Below are 15,023 nucleotides of genomic sequence, written 5' to 3' on the forward strand. Positions count from 1 at the left end.
TTAGTTAGTAATATACCCCTGGTGAACTAGTCCTTAGTTAGTAATATACCCCTGGTGAACTAGTCCTTAGTTAGTAATATACCCCTGGTGAACTAGTCCTTAGTTAGTAATATACCCCTGGTGAACTAGTCCTTAGTCAGTAATATACCCCTGGTGAACTAGTCCTTAGTTAGTAATATACCCCTGGTGAACTAGTCCTTAGTCAGTAATATACCCCTGGTGAACTAGTCCTTAGTTAGTAATATACCCCTGGTGAACTAGTCCTTAGTTAGTAATATACCCCTGGTGAACTAGTCCTTAGTTAGTAATATACCCCTGGTGAACTAGTCCTTAGTTAGTAATATACCCCTGGTGAACTAGTCCTTAGTTAGTAATATACCCCTGGTGAACTAGTCCTTAGTTAGTAATATACCCCTGGTGAACTAGTCCTTAGTTAGTAATATACCCCTGGTGAACTAGTCCTTAGTTAGTAATATACCCCTGGTGAACTAGTCCTTAGTTAGTAATATACCCCTGGTGAACTAGTCCTTAGTTAGTAATATACCCCTGGTGAACTAGTCCTTAGTTAGTAATATACCCCTGGTGAACTAGTCCTTAGTTAGTAATATACCCCTGGTGAACTAGTCCTTAGTTAGTAATATACCCCTGGTGAACTAGTCCTTAGTTAGTAATATACCCCTGGTGAACTAGTCCTTAGTTAGTAATATACCCCTGGTGAACTAGTCCTTAGTTAGTAATATACCCCTGGTGAACTAGTCCTTAGTTAGTAATATACCCCTGGTGAACTAGTCCTTAGTTAGTAATATACCCCTGGTGAACTAGTCCTTAGTTAGTAATATACCCCTGGTGAACTAGTCCTTAGTTAGTAATATACCCCTGGTGAACTAGTCCTTAGTTAGTAATATACCCCTGGTGAACTAGTCCTTAGTTAGTAATATACCCCTGGTGAACTAGTCCTTAGTTAGTAATATACCCCTGGTGAACTAGTCCTTAGTTAGTAATATACCCCTGGTGAACTAGTCCTTAGTTAGTAATATACCCCTGGTGAACTAGTCCTTAGTTAGTAATATACCCCTGGTGAACTAGTCCTTAGTTAGTAATATACCCCTGGTGAACTAGTCCTTAGTTAGTAATATACCCCTGGTGAACTAGTCCTTAGTTAGTAATATACCCCTGGTGAACTAGTCCTTAGTTAGTAATATACCCCTGGTGAACTAGTCCTTAGTTAGTAATATACCCCTGGTGAACTAGTCCTTTAGTAATATACCCCTGGTGAACTAGTCCTTAGTTAGTAATATACCCCTGGTGAACTAGTCCTTAGTTAGTAATATACCCCTGGTGAACTAGTCCTTAGTTAGTAATATACCCCTGGTGAACTAGTCCTTAGTTAGTAATATACCCCTGGTGAACTAGTCCTTAGTTAGTAATATACCCCTGGTGAACTAGTCCTTAGTTAGTAATATACCCCTGGTGAACTAGTCCTTAGTTAGTAATATACCCCTGGTGAACTAGTCCTTAGTTAGTAATATACCCCTGGTGAACTAGTCCTTAGTTAGTAATATACCCCTGGTGAACTAGTCCTTAGTTAGTAATATACCCCTGGTGAACTAGTCCTTAGTTAGTAATATACCCCTGGTGAACTAGTCCTTAGTTAGTAATATACCCCTGGTGAACTAGTCCTTAGTTAGTAATATACCCCTGGTGAACTAGTCCTTAGTTAGTAATATACCCTGGTGAACTAGTCCTTAGTTAGTAATATACCCCTGGTGAACTAGTCCTTAGTTAGTAATATACCCCTGGTGAACTAGTCCTTAGTTAGTAATATACCCCTGGTGAACTAGTCCTTAGTTAGTAATATACCCCTGGTGAACTAGTCCTTAGTTAGTAATATACCCCTGGTGAACTAGTCCTTAGTTAGTAATATACCCCTGGTGAACTAGTCCTTAGTTAGTAATATACCCCTGGTGAACTAGTCCTTAGTTAGTAATATACCCCTGGTGAACTAGTCCTTAGTTAGTAATATACCCCTGGTGAACTAGTCCTTAGTTAGTAATATACCCCTGGTGAACTAGTCCTTAGTTAGTAATATACCCCTGGTGAACTAGTCCTTAGTTAGTAATATACCCCTGGTGAACTAGTCCTTAGTTAGTAATATACCCCTGGTGAACTAGTCCTTAGTTAGTAATATACCCCTGGTGAACTAGTCCTTAGTTAGTAATATACCCCTGGTGAACTAGTCCTTAGTTAGTAATATACCCCTGGTGAACTAGTCCTTAGTTAGTAATATACCCCTGGTGAACTAGTCCTTAGTTAGTAATATACCCCTGGTGAACTAGTCCTTAGTTAGTAATATACCCCTGGTGAACTAGTCCTTAGTTAGTAATATACCCCTGGTGAACTAGTCCTTAGTTAGTAATATACCCCTGGTGAACTAGTCCTTAGTTAGTAATATACCCCTGGTGAACTAGTCCTTAGTTAGTAATATACCCCTGGTGAACTAGTCCTTAGTTAGTAATATACCCCTGGTGAACTAGTCCTTAGTTAGTAATATACCCCTGGTGAACTAGTCCTTGTTAGTTAATATACCCCTGGTGAACTAGTCCTTAGTCAGTAATATACCCCTGGTGAACTAGTCCTTAGTTAGTAATATACCCCTGGTGAACTAGTCCTTAGTAATATACCCCTGGTGAACTAGTCCTTAGTTAGTAATATACCCCTGGTGAACTAGTCCTTAGTTAGTAATATACCCCTGGTGAACTAGTCCTTAGTTAGTAATATACCCCTGGTGAACTAGTCCTTAGTTAGTAATATACCCCTGGTGAACTAGTCCTTAGTTAGTAATATACCCCTGGTGAACTAGTCCTTAGTTAGTAATATACCCCTGGTGAACTAGTCCTTAGTTAGTAATATACCCCTGGTGAACTAGTCCTTAGTTAGTAATATACCCCTGGTGAACTAGTCCTTAGTTAGTAATATACCCCTGGTGAACTAGTCCTTAGTTAGTAATATACCCCTGGTGAACTAGTCCTTAGTTAGTAATATACCCCTGGTGAACTAGTCCTTAGTTAGTAATATACCCCTGGTGAACTAGTCCTTAGTTAGTAATATACCCCTGGTGAACTAGTCCTTAGTTAGTAATATACCCCTGGTGAACTAGTCCTTAGTTAGTAATATACCCCTGGTGAACTAGTCCTTAGTTAGTAATATACCCCTGGTGAACTAGTCCTTAGTTAGTAATATACCCCTGGTGAACTAGTCCTTAGTTAGTAATATACCCCTGGTGAACTAGTCCTTAGTTAGTAATATACCCCTGGTGAACTAGTCCTTTAGTAATATACCCCTGGTGAACTAGTCCTTCGTTAGTAATATACCCCTGGTGAACTAGTCCTTAGTTAGTAATATACCCCTGGTGAACTAGTCCTGACCTGGTACTGTCAGTTAGTAATATACCCTGGTGAACTAGTCCTTAGTTAGTAATATACCCCTGGTGAACTAGTCCTTAGTCAGTAATATACCCCTGGTGAACTAGTCCTTAGTTAGTAATATACCCCTGGTGAACTAGTCCTTAGTTAGTAATATACCCCTGGTGAACTAGTCCTTAGTTAGTAATATACCCCTGGTGAACTAGTCCTTAGTTAGTAATATACCCCTGGTGAACTAGTCCTTAGTTAGTAATATACCCCTGGTGAACTAGTCCTTAGTTAGTAATATACCCCTGGTGAACTAGTCCTTAGTTAGTAATATACCCCTGGTGAACTAGTCCTTAGTTAGTAATATACCCCTGGTGAACTAGTCCTTAGTTAGTAATATACCCCTGGTGAACTAGTCCTTAGTTAGTAATATACCCCTGGTGAACTAGTCCTTAGTTAGTAATATACCCCTGGTGAACTAGTCCTTAGTTAGTAATATACCCCTGGTGAACTAGTCCTTAGTTAGTAATATACCCCTGGTGAACTAGTCCTTAGTTAGTAATATACCCCTGGTGAACTAGTCCTTAGTTAGTAATATACCCCTGGTGAACTAGTCCTTAGTTAGTAATATACCCTGGTGAACTAGTCCTTAGTTAGTAATATACCCCTGGTGAACTAGTCCTTAGTTAGTAATATACCCCTGGTGAACTAGTCCTTAGTTAGTAATATACCCCTGGTGAACTAGTCCTTAGTTAGTAATATACCCTGGTGAACTAGTCCTTAGTTAGTAATATACCCCTGGTGAACTAGTCCTTAGTTAGTAATATACCCCTGGTGAACTAGTCCTTAGTTAGTAATATACCCCTGGTGAACTAGTCCTTAGTTAGTAATATACCCCTGGTGAACTAGTCCTTAGTTAGTAATATACCCCTGGTGAACTAGTCCTTAGTTAGTAATATACCCCTGGTGAACTGGTCCTTAGTTAGTAATATACCCCTGGTGAACTAGTCCTTAGTTAGTAATATACCCCTGGTGAACTAGTCCTTAGTTAGTAATATACCCCTGGTGAACTAGTCCTTAGTTAGTAATATACCCCTGGTGAACTAGTCCTTAGTTAGTAATATACCCCTGGTGAACTAGTCCTTAGTTAGTAATATACCCCTGGTGAACTAGTCCTTAGTTAGTAATATACCCCTGGTGAACTAGTCCTTAGTTAGTAATATACCCCTGGTGAACTAGTCCTTAGTTAGTAATATACCCCTGGTGAACTAGTCCTTAGTTAGTAATATGCCCCTGGTGAACTAGTCCTTAGTTAGTAATATACCCCTGGTGAACTAGTCCTTAGTTAGTAATATACCCCTGGTGAACTAGTCCTTAGTTAGTAATATACCCCTGGTGAACTAGTCCTTAGTTAGTAATATACCCCTGGTGAACTAGTCCTTAGTTAGTAATATACCCCTGGTGAACTAGTCCTTAGTTAGTAATATACCCCTGGTGAACTAGTCCTTAGTTAGTAATATACCCCTGGTGAACTAGTCCTTAGTTAGTAATATACCCTGGTGAACTAGTCCTTAGTTAGTAATATACCCCTGGTGAACTAGTCCTTAGTTAGTAATATACCCCTGGTGAACTAGTCCTTAGTTAGTAATATACCCCTGGTGAACTAGTCCTTAGTCAGTAATATACCCCTGGTGAACTAGTCCTTAGTTAGTAATATACCCCTGGTGAACTAGTCCTTAGTTAGTAATATACCCCTGGTGAACTAGTCCTTAGTTAGTAATATACCCCTGGTGAACTAGTCCTTAGTTAGTAATATACCCCTGGTGAACTAGTCCTTAGTTAGTAATATACCCCTGGTGAACTAGTCCTTAGTTAGTAATATACCCCTGGTGAACTAGTCCTTAGTTAGTAATATACCCCTGGTGAACTAGTCCTTAGTTAGTAATATACCCCTGGTGAACTAGTCCTTAGTTAGTAATATACCCCTGGTGAACTAGTCCTTAGTTAGTAATATACCCCTGGTGAACTAGTCCTTAGTTAGTAATATACCCCTGGTGAACTAGTCCTTAGTTAGTAATATCCCCTGGTGAACTAGTCCTTAGTTAGTAATATACCCCTGGTGAACTAGTCCTTAGTTAGTAATATACCCCTGGTGAACTAGTCCTTAGTTAGTAATATACCCCTGGTGAACTAGTCCTTAGTTAGTAATATACCCCTGGTGAACTAGTCCTTAGTTAGTAATATACCCCTGGTGAACTAGTCCTTAGTTAGTAATATACCCCTGGTGAACTAGTCCTTAGTTAGTAATATACCCCTGGTGAACTAGTCCTTAGTTAGTAATATACCCCTGGTGAACTAGTCCTTAGTTAGTAATATACCCCTGGTGAACTAGTCCTTAGTTAGTAATATACCCCTGGTGAACTAGTCCTTAGTTAGTAATATACCCCTGGTGAACTAGTCCTTAGTTAGTAATATACCCCTGGTGAACTAGTCCTTAGTTAGTAATATACCCCTGGTGAACTAGTCCTTAGTTAGTAATATACCCCTGGTGAACTAGTCCTTAGTTAGTAATATACCCCTGGTGAACTAGTCCTTAGTTAGTAATATACCCCTGGTGAACTAGTCCTTAGTTAGTAATATACCCCTGGTGAACTAGTCCTTAGTTAGTAATATACCCCTGGTGAACTAGTCCTTAGTTAGTAATATACCCCTGGTGAACTAGTCCTTAGTTAGTAATATACCCCTGGTGAACTAGTCCTTAGTTAGTAATATACCCCTGGTGAACTAGTCCTTAGTTAGTAATATACCCCTGGTGAACTAGTCCTTAGTTAGTAATATACCCCTGGTGAACTAGTCCTTAGTTAGTAATATACCCCTGGTGAACTAGTCCTTAGTTAGTAATATACCCCTGGTGAACTAGTCCTTAGTTAGTAATATACCCCTGGTGAACTAGTCCTTAGTTAGTAATATACCCCTGGTGAACTAGTCCTTAGTTAGTAATATACCCCTGGTGAACTAGTCCTTAGTTAGTAATATACCCCTGGTGAACTAGTCCTTAGTTAGTAATATACCCCTGGTGAACTAGTCCTTAGTAATATACCCCTGGTGAACTAGTCCTTAGTCAGTAATATACCCCTGGTGAACTAGTCCTTAGTTAGTAATATGCCCCTGGTGAACTAGTCCTTAGTTAGTAATATACCCCTGGTGAACTAGTCCTTAGTTAGTAATATACCCCTGGTGAACTAGTCCTTAGTTAGTAATATACCCCTGGTGAACTAGTCCTTAGTTAGTAATATCCCCTGGTGAACTAGTCCTTAGTTAGTAATATACCCCTGGTGAACTAGTCCTTAGTTAGTAATATACCCCTGGTGAACTAGTCCTTAGTTAGTAATATACCCCTGGTGAACTAGTCCTTAGTTAGTAATATACCCCTGGTGAACTAGTCCTTAGTTAGTAATATACCCCTGGTGAACTAGTCCTTAGTTAGTAATATACCCCTGGTGAACTAGTCCTTAGTTAGTAATATACCCCTGGTGAACTAGTCCTTAGTTAGTAATATACCCCTGGTGAACTAGTCCTTAGTTAGTAATATACCCCTGGTGAACTAGTCCTTAGTTAGTAATATACCCCTGGTGAACTAGTCCTTAGTTAGTAATATACCCCTGGTGAACTAGTCCTTAGTTAGTAATATACCCCTGGTGAACTAGTCCTTAGTTAGTAATATACCCCTGGTGAACTAGTCCTTAGTTAGTAATATACCCCTGGTGAACTAGTCCTTAGTTAGTAATATCCCCCTGGTGAACTAGTCCTTAGTTAGTAATATCCCCCTGGTGAACTAGTCCTTAGTTAGTAATATACCCCTGGTGAACTAGTCCTTAGTTAGTAATATACCCCTGGTGAACTAGTCCTTAGTTAGTAATATACCCCTGGTGAACTAGTCCTTAGTTAGTAATATACCCCTGGTGAACTAGTCCTTAGTTAGTAATATACCCCTGGTGAACTAGTCCTTAGTTAGTAATATACCCCTGGTGAACTAGTCCTTAGTTAGTAATATACCCCTGGTGAACTAGTCCTTAGTTAGTAATATACCCCTGGTGAACTAGTCCTTAGTTAGTAATATACCCCTGGTGAACTAGTCCTTAGTTAGTAATATACCCCTGGTGAACTAGTCCTTAGTTAGTAATATACCCCTGGTGAACTAGTCCTTAGTTAGTAATATACCCCTGGTGAACTAGTCCTTAGTTAGTAATATACCCCTGGTGAACTAGTCCTTAGTTAGTAATATAACCCTGGTGAACTAGTCCTTAGTTAGTAATATACCCCTGGTGAACTAGTCCTTAGTTAGTAATATACCCCTGGTGAACTAGTCCTTAGTTAGTAATATACCCCTGGTGAACTAGTCCTTAGTTAGTAATATACCCCTGGTGAACTAGTCCTTAGTTAGTAATATACCCCTGGTGAACTAGTCCTTAGTTAGTAATATACCCCTGGTGAACTAGTCCTTAGTTAGTAATATACCCCTGGTGAACTAGTCCTTAGTTAGTAATATACCCCTGGTGAACTAGTCCTTAGTTAGTAATATACCCCTGGTGAACTAGTCCTTAGTTAGTAATATACCCCTGGTGAACTAGTCCTTAGTTAGTAATATACCCCTGGTGAACTAGTCCTTAGTTAGTAATATACCCCTGGTGAACTAGTCCTTAGTTAGTAATATACCCCTGGTGAACTAGTCCTTAGTTAGTAATATACCCCTGGTGAACTAGTCCTTAGTTAGTAATATACCCCTGGTGAACTAGTCCTTAGTTAGTAATATACCCCTGGTGAACTAGTCCTTAGTTAGTAATATACCCCTGGTGAACTAGTCCTTAGTTAGTAATATACCCCTGGTGAACTAGTCCTTAGTTAGTAATATACCCCTGGTGAACTAGTCCTTAGTAGTAATATACCCCTGGTGAACTAGTCCTTAGTTAGTAATATACCCCTGGTGAACTAGTCCTTAGTTAGTAATATACCCCTGGTGAACTAGTCCTTAGTCAGTAATATACCCCTGGTGAACTAGTCCTTAGTTAGTAATATACCCCTGGTGAACTAGTCCTTGTTAGTAATATACCCCTGGTGAACTAGTCCTTAGTTAGTAATATACCCCTGGTGAACTAGTCCTTAGTTAGTAATATACCCCTGGTGAACTAGTCCTTAGTTAGTAATATACCCCTGGTGAACTAGTCCTTAGTTAGTAATATACCCCTGGTGAACTAGTCCTTAGTTAGTAATATACCCCTGGTGAACTAGTCCTTAGTTAGTAATATACCCCTGGTGAACTAGTCCTTAGTTAGTAATATACCCCTGGTGAACTAGTCCTTAGTTAGTAATATACCCCTGGTGAACTAGTCCTTAGTTAGTAATATACCCCTGGTGAACTAGTCCTTAGTTAGTAATATACCCCTGGTGAACTAGTCCTTAGTTAGTAATATACCCCTGGTGAACTAGTCCTTAGTTAGTAATATACCCCTGGTGAACTAGTCCTTAGTTAGTAATATACCCCTGGTGAACTAGTCCTTAGTTAGTAATATACCCCTGGTGAACTAGTCCTTAGTCAGTAATATACCCCTGGTGAACTAGTCCTTAGTTAGTAATATACCCCTGGTGAACTAGTCCTTAGTTAGTAATATACCCCTGGTGAACTAGTCCTTAGTTAGTAATATACCCCTGGTGAACTAGTCCTTAGTCAGTAATATACCCCTGGTGAACTAGTCCTTAGTTAGTAATATACCCTGGTGAACTAGTCCTTAGTTAGTAATATACCCTGGTGAACTAGTCCTTAGTTAGTAATATACCCCTGGTGAACTAGTCCTTAGTTAGTAATATACCCCTGGTGAACTAGTCCTTAGTTAGTAATATACCCCTGGTGAACTAGTCCTTAGTTAGTAATATACCCCTGGTGAACTAGTCCTTAGTTAGTAATATACCCCTGGTGAACTAGTCCTTAGTTAGTAATATACCCCTGGTGAACTAGTCCTTAGTTAGTAATATACCCCTGGTGAACTAGTCCTTAGTTAGTAATATACCCCTGGTGAACTAGTCCTTAGTTAGTAATATACCCCTGGTGAACTAGTCCTTAGTTAGTAATATACCCCTGGTGAACTAGTCCTTAGTTAGTAATATACCCCTGGTGAACTAGTCCTTAGTTAGTAATATACCCCTGGTGAACTAGTCCTTAGTTAGTAATATACCCCTGGTGAACTAGTCCTTAGTTAGTAATATACCCCTGGTGAACTAGTCCTTAGTTAGTAATATACCCCTGGTGAACTAGTCCTTAGTTAGTAATATACCCCTGGTGAACTAGTCCTTAGTTAGTAATATACCCCTGGTGAACTAGTCCTTAGTTAGTAATATACCCTGGTGAACTAGTCCTGTAACCTGGTGAACTAGTCCTTAGTTAGTAATATACCCCTGGTGAACTAGTCCTTAGTTAGTAATATACCCCTGGTGAACTAGTCCTTAGTTAGTAATATACCCCTGGTGAACTAGTCCTTAGTTAGTAATATACCCCTGGTGAACTAGTCCTTAGTTAGTAATATACCCCTGGTGAACTAGTCCTTAGTTAGTAATATACCCCTGGTGAACTAGTCCTTAGTTAGTAATATACCCCTGGTGAACTAGTCCTTAGTTAGTAATATACCCCTGGTGAACTAGTCCTTAGTTAGTAATATACCCCTGGTGAACTAGTCCTTAGTTAGTAATATACCCCTGGTGAACTAGTCCTTAGTTAGTAATATACCCCTGGTGAACTAGTCCTTAGTTAGTAATATACCCCTGGTGAACTAGTCCTTAGTTAGTAATATACCCCTGGTGAACTAGTCCTTAGTTAGTAATATACCCCTGGTGAACTAGTCCTTAGTTAGTAATATACCCCTGGTGAACTAGTCCTTAGTTAGTAATATACCCCTGGTGAACTAGTCCTTAGTTAGTAATATACCCCTGGTGAACTAGTCCTTAGTTAGTAATATACCCCTGGTGAACTAGTCCTTAGTTAGTAATATACCCCTGGTGAACTAGTCCTTAGTTAGTAATATACCCCTGGTGAACTAGTCCTTAGTTAGTAATATACCCCTGGTGAACTAGTCCTTAGTTAGTAATATACCCCTGGTGAACTAGTCCTTAGTTAGTAATATACCCCTGGTGAACTAGTCCTTAGTTAGTAATATACCCCTGGTGAACTAGTCCTTAGTTAGTAATATACCCCTGGTGAACTAGTCCTTAGTTAGTAATATACCCCTGGTGAACTAGTCCTTAGTTAGTAATATACCCCTGGTGAACTAGTCCTTAGTTAGTAATATACCCCTGGTGAACTAGTCCTTAGTTAGTAATATACCCCTGGTGAACTAGTCCTTAGTTAGTAATATACCCCTGGTGAACTAGTCCTTAGTTAGTAATATACCCCTGGTGAACTAGTCCTTAGTTAGTAATATACCCCTGGTGAACTAGTCCTTAGTTAGTAATATACCCCTGGTGAACTAGTCCTTAGTTAGTAATATACCCCTGGTGAACTAGTCCTTAGTTAGTAATATACCCCTGGTGAACTAGTCCGTTAGTAATATACCCCTGGTGAACTAGTCCTTAGTTAGTAATATACCCCTGGTGAACTAGTCCTTAGTTAGTAATATACCCCTGGTGAACTAGTCCTTAGTTAGTAATATACCCCTGGTGAACTAGTCCTTAGTTAGTAATATACCCCTGGTGAACTAGTCCTTAGTTAGTAATATACCCCTGGTGAACTAGTCCTTAGTTAGTAATATACCCCTGGTGAACTAGTCCTTAGTTAGTAATATACCCCTGGTGAACTAGTCCTTAGTTAGTAATATACCCCTGGTGAACTAGTCCTTAGTTAGTAATATACCCCTGGTGAACTAGTCCTTAGTTAGTAATATACCCCTGGTGAACTAGTCCTTAGTTAGTAATATACCCCTGGTGAACTAGTCCTTAGTTAGTAATATACCCCTGGTGAACTAGTCCTTAGTTAGTAATATACCCCTGGTGAACTAGTCCTTAGTCAGTAATATACCCCTGGTGAACTAGTCCTTAGTTAGTAATATACCCCTGGTGAACTAGTCCTTAGTTAGTAATATACCCCTGGTGAACTAGTCCTTAGTTAGTAATATACCCCTGGTGAACTAGTCCTTAGTTAGTAATATACCCCTGGTGAACTAGTCCTTAGTTAGTAATATACCCCTGGTGAACTAGTCCTTAGTTAGTAATATACCCCTGGTGAACTAGTCCTTAGTTAGTAATATACCCCTGGTGAACTAGTCCTTAGTTAGTAATATACCCCTGGTGAACTAGTCCTTAGTTAGTAATATACCCCTGGTGAACTAGTCCTTAGTTAGTAATATACCCCTGGTGAACTAGTCCTTAGTTAGTAATATACCCCTGGTGAACTAGTCCTTAGTTAGTAATATACCCCTGGTGAACTAGTCCTTAGTTAGTAATATACCCCTGGTGAACTAGTCCTTAGTTAGTAATATACCCCTGGTGAACTAGTCCTTAGTTAGTAATATACCCCTGGTGAACTAGTCCTTAGTTAGTAATATACCCCTGGTGAACTAGTCCTTAGTTAGTAATATACCCCTGGTGAACTAGTCCTTAGTTAGTAATATACCCCTGGTGAACTAGTCCTTAGTTAGTAATATACCCCTGGTGAACTAGTCCTTAGTTAGTAATATACCCCTGGTGAACTAGTCCTTAGTTAGTAATATACCCCTGGTGAACTAGTCCTTAGTTAGTAATATACCCCTGGTGAACTAGTCCTTAGTTAGTAATATACCCCTGGTGAACTAGTCCTTAGTTAGTAATATACCCCTGGTGAACTAGTCCTAGTTAGTAATATACCCCTGGTGAACTAGTCCTTAGTTAGTAATATACCCCTGGTGAACTAGTCCTTAGTTAGTAATATACCCCTGGTGAACTAGTCCTTAGTTAGTAATATACCCCTGGTGAACTAGTCCTTAGTTAGTAATATACCCCTGGTGAACTAGTCCTTAGTTAGTAATATACCCCTGGTGAACTAGTCCTTAGTTAGTAATATACCCCTGGTGAACTAGTCCTTAGTCAGTAATATACCCCTGGTGAACTAGTCCTTAGTTAGTAATATACCCCTGGTGAACTAGTCCTTAGTTAGTAATATACCCCTGGTGAACTAGTCCTTAGTTAGTAATATACCCCTGGTGAACTAGTCCTTAGTTAGTAATATACCCCTGGTGAACTAGTCCTTAGTTAGTAATATACCCCTGGTGAACTAGTCCTTAGTAATATACCCCTGGTGAACTAGTCCTTAGTCAGTAATATACCCCTGGTGAACTAGTCCTTAGTTAGTAATATACCCCTGGTGAACTAGTCCTATTAGTAATATACCCCTGGTGAACTAGTCCTTAGTTAGTAATATACCCCTGGTGAACTAGTCCGTTAGTAATATACCCCTGGTGAACTAGTCCTTAGTTAGTAATATACCCCTGGTGAACTAGTCCTTAGTCAGTAATATACCCCTGGTGAACTAGTCCTTAGTCAGTAATATACCCCTGGTGAACTAGTCCTTAGTTAGTAATATACCCCTGGTGAACTAGTCCTTAGTCAGTAATATACCCCTGGTGAACTAGTCCTTAGTTAGTAATGTACCCCTGGTGAACTAGTCCTTAGTCAGTAATATACCCCTGGTGAACTAGTCCTTAGTTAGTAATATACCCCTGGTGAACTAGTCCTTAGTTAGTAATATACCCCTGGTGAACTAGTCCTTAGTCAGTAATATACCCCTGGTGAACTAGTCCTTAGTCAGTAATATACCCCTGGTGAACTAGTCCTTAGTTAGTAATATACCCCTGGTGAACTAGTCCTTAGTTAGTAATGTACCCCTGGTGAACTAGTCCTTAGTCAGTAATATACCCCTGGTGAACTAGTCCTTAGTTAGTAATATACCCCTGGTGAACTAGTCCTTAGTCAGTAATATACCCCTGGTGAACTAGTCCTTAGTTAGTAATATACCCCTGGTGAACTAGTCCTTAGTTAGTAATATACCCCTGGTGAACTAGTCCTTAGTTAGTAATATACCCCTGGTGAACTAGTCCTTAGTCAGTAATATACCCCTGGTGAACTAGTCCTTAGTTAGTAATATACCCCTGGTGAACTAGTCCTTAGTCAGTAATATACCCCTGGTGAACTAGTCCTTAGTTAGTAATATACCCCTGGTGAACTAGTCCTTAGTTAGTAATATACCCCTGGTGAACTAGTCCTTAGTTAGTAATATACCCCTGGTGAACTAGTCCTTAGTTAGTAATATACCCCTGGTGAACTAGTCCTTACTAATATACCCCTGGTGAACTAGTCCTTAGTCAGTAATATACCCCTGGTGAACTAGTCCTTACTAATATACCCCTGGTGAACTAGTCCTTAGTAATATACCCCTGGTGAACTAGTCCTTAGTTAGTAATATACCCCTGGTGAACTAGTCCTTAGTTAGTAATATACCCCTGGTGAACTAGTCCTTAGTAATATGCCCCTGGTGAACTAGTCCTTAGTTAGTAATATACCCCTGGTTAACTAGTCCTTAGTCAGTAATATACCCCTGGTGAACTAGTCCTTAGTTAGTAATATAACCCTGGTGAACTAGTCCTTAGTCAGTAATATACCCCTGGTGAACTAGTCCTTAGTTAGTAATATACCCCTGGTGAACTAGTCCTTAGTTAGTAATATACCCCTGGTGAACTAGTCCTTAGTTAGTAATATACCCCTGGTGAACTAGTCCTTAGTTAGTAATATACCCCTGGTGAACTAGTCCTTAGTTAGTAATATACCCCTGGTGAACTAGTCCTTAGTTAGTAATATACCCCTGGTGAACTAGTCCTTAGTTAGTAATATACCCCTGGTGAACTAGTCCTTAGTTAGTAATATACCCCTGGTGAACTAGTCCTTAGTTAGTAATATACCCCTGGTGAACTAGTCCTTAGTTAGTAATATACCCCTGGTGAACTAGTCCTTAGTAATATACCCCTGGTGAACTAGTCCTTAGTCAGTAATATACCCCTGGTGAACTAGTCCTTAGTTAGTAATATACCCCTGGTGAACTAGTCATTAGTTAGTAATATACCCCTGGTGAACTAGTCCTTAGTTAGTAATATACCCCTGGTGAACTAGTCCTTAGTTAGTAATATACCCCTGGTGAACTAGTCCTTAGTTAGTAATATACCCCTGGTGAACTAGTCCTTAGTTAGTAATATACCCCTGGTGAACTAGTCCTTAGTAATATACCCCTGGTGAACTAGTCCTTACTAATATACCCCTGGTGAACTAGTCCTTAGTTAGTAATATACCCCTGGTGAACTAGTCCTTAGTTAGTAATATACCCCTGGTGAACTAGTCATTAGTTAGTAATATACCCCTGGTGAACTAGTCCTTAGTAATATACCCCTGGTGAACTAGTCATTAGTTAGTAATATACCCCTGGTGAACTAGTCCTTAGTTAGTAATATACCCCTGGTGAACTAGTCCTTAGTTAGTAATATACCCCTGGTGAACTAGTCCTTAGTTAGTAATATACCCCTGGTGAACTAGTCATTAGTTAGTAAT

The sequence above is a fragment of the Salmo salar genome, unplaced genomic scaffold (genome assembly GCF_905237065.1).
Source record: "Salmo salar unplaced genomic scaffold, Ssal_v3.1, whole genome shotgun sequence".
NCBI lineage: Eukaryota > Metazoa > Chordata > Actinopteri > Salmoniformes > Salmonidae > Salmo > Salmo salar.